Source organism: Eschscholzia californica, unplaced genomic scaffold, assembly GCF_041429995.1.
Source record: "Eschscholzia californica isolate CP2 unplaced genomic scaffold, dmEscCali1.0.p SCAF_3, whole genome shotgun sequence".
Taxonomy (NCBI): Eukaryota; Viridiplantae; Streptophyta; class Magnoliopsida; order Ranunculales; family Papaveraceae; genus Eschscholzia; species Eschscholzia californica.
The window spans coordinates 27,582,814-27,585,615 of record NW_028238420.1 but is presented as its reverse complement, the minus strand read 5'-3'; the positions used below and the strand labels follow the sequence as shown (position 1 = coordinate 27,585,615).

The 2,802-nt window shown below is 35.9% G+C and overlaps 1 pseudogene; it reads right to left on the bottom strand.

The window, feature by feature from the left end:
- Positions 1-1,811: 1,811 nt before the first annotated feature.
- On the bottom strand, positions 1,812-2,534 carry LOC147549309 (secreted RxLR effector protein 161 pseudogene; annotated as a pseudogene).
- Positions 2,535-2,802: the final 268 nt, after the last annotated feature.

Below are 2,802 nucleotides of genomic sequence, written 5' to 3'. Positions count from 1 at the left end.
CCCAAAATATTTGTTCACTTAATTCTATTGACATTTTCCAATCTACCCTTATTTTAAATAAATTCAATTGATTTTACACTACTTTTATTTACTTAAATATTTTAAAGTAACTATGGGTAATTTAAACAAATACACTTAGTTAACAAGCAATAAATGAAGCAATAAATGAAGTGGATTAGTATGTGGTGGTGTGATTTTTTTTCTTGACCGAGTTTGAACTATTAGAGAAACTTCTCTCTCTCTCTAACTTCTAGAGAGAGAAAGTAGATTTAGATTGCTCTTCTTGGAAAATCAATTTTTGGAAGCAATCGGCGGTGGAATGATGCATCTCGTTGATGGTTCTGAGTCATCTTTCTCAACAATCCTTTCATACTTCTTCATTATCAAGATTTTTTCTGTTTCAAGTTTGGTTCAAGTGGACTTCTGTGCCTTGATCTTTTGTTTGGAGGAAATGGTTTGCCTAACCTTCAAGAGGATTTCGACTAAGTTTCTTCTTGATCTTGTCTCTTCTGCTTACTATTTCTGTCTAGGACATGATTTAGGCAACTTATCCAGCGAGAAGTCATAGATCGGGTGAGGGATTGGGTTTTGTAGGTTTGAATCTAAATGGGGATGGGGTTTGACAACTGATTTCTCCATGAATGCAAACTTTTAGATCTGAAGAACTTATAAGAAACAACCTACAATGGAGAAGATAGAGTATTTACTAATTCTATATATTTAGTACAATAAAATTAACGGTTCTTCATTGTTTTTAAGGATCCTCTCATCTTTTGACTTTTGAGGTCATTTCATCGAGTCTGTGTCTAGTCAATTTCTCTCCCTTCATGAAGTACTTTACATTTAAGGTATGTAACTGATCTCATGTAGTTCTCAAGAAATAAGAATTATCATTCATGTAACATTGTGATTGTATCACTTATGAATGAAAAATGATTTCGCTTGATATTTTTTTTGAGAAAAAGAAAAATCAATAAATGAAAATCCTTAATAAATTAGATACGGTAAAAAGGCAAACAAGTTGGGATAGAAGGACTATGAGTGTGATGAATCGGTAAGCACCACCATGGCAATAATGTGAGGTACGGAATACAATCTCATTTGAATATCATGGAATGCACTGATTGGGTGGAGGAAGAGCCGGAATCTGGTAGCTTTCAAGAGGTTGTATTAATGGACAAGAAAGGTATCTTATGGCCCCCACAACATTAAAATTACAAAATACCCTAATTGGATCTCGACCTTGACCAGGATCTTGGGGCATTTCTTTCTTACAAGTAATCTCTACAAAATTCAAAATATCTACAATAATTACTAGTTTGAATGTGCTTTTTTAGGATCAAAATAAATAATTAAGTAGTGGTGATAGTCCTAGATAAACAATTATAAGTGATAGCTACTAAAAGATTGTTGTGTTTTTAAATAAATCACACTTTCTAAAATGAGAATGTGGTCTATGTACAAAATTAAGTTGTTATCTTTTTATCATGTATACTCCTCTGTCAAAATAGCAGAGATATATCAAAATAGCAGAGATTGAGAGAATTATAGAGTTAAAACTCAATTCCATTCATCTGAGTTCCATTACACAAGCTTGCCCTATTTATAGACTAACCAGTTGTTAATCTAGTGAGAGAAAATGGTTAGTTAGAAAAGTTTGTAATTAACAACAAACTTTTCTCTAACTAACTTTGTTAACTGCCTACTTAGCTACTTCATGCTATAGGCACTTCATTAGTTCTATTGTCTTCTTTTACTACACTTTGTTTACATCACCTCCTTCAATCACTCATATACACTGACATGCCCCCTCAAGATAATGGAGCCGAAACCAGTGAAGAGCTTTGGGAGAGGGTCATTAGCTTGCTTCGTAATGGAATGAAAAGGGCCTTGGGAAGGCCTTTAGTGAGGATATCAGCAGGCTGCTCCAAGGTTGGAATGTGTCGGATTTGAAGCTTTCCTGAAGTAACCAGATCTCGCACAAAATGATAGTCCACTTCTATGTGTTTCGTTCGGGCATGGCAAATCGGATTAGCAGCAATGTTCTTGGCACCTAAATTATCACAATAGATCACCATTGGAGGAGAAATTGGATGATGCAGCTCCTGAAGAATGTAAGAAATCCAAAGTAACTCGGTAGCAGCAAGTGATAGGGCCTTGTACTCTGCTTCGGTGGACGACTTAGCCACTGTAGGTTGTTTCTTAGACCCCCAAGCTACAAGTGAATGACCAAGAACAACACAAAACCCAGTGGTGGATCTCCTAGTATCAGGGCACCCAGCCCAATCCGAGTCGGAATACCCCACTAGTTGAGAAACATCTCCTTTGGTAATGGTGATACCAGATTCAATTGTTCCCTTTACATACCTTAGAATCTTCTTCACTAGTTGAAAATGAGAAGACCTAGGTGTTTGCATGAATTGGGCTGCATAATTGACAGCAAAAGATATGTCTGGTCTTGTCATAGTAAGGTACTGAAGACTCCCAACAAGACATCTGTAAGGAGCTGGATCAGATAGCACAGTACCATCCATTTTCGAGATTCTATTGCCCCTTGAAACTGGAGTATTACTTGGTTTGCATTCCAACATATCAGCCTTCCGAAGTAATTCCAAAGCATACTTTTTCTAAGTTAATAGCAGCTCAGAAGATTCATTTTTGGAGACCTCAATACCAAGAAAGAAATGCAATGATCCCAACTCTTTCATAGCAAATTCAGACTTAAGAGTAGAGATTAGAACCTTTAAATCATGTGAATTGCTACCAGTGAGAACAATATCATCAACATAGAGTAATATAACT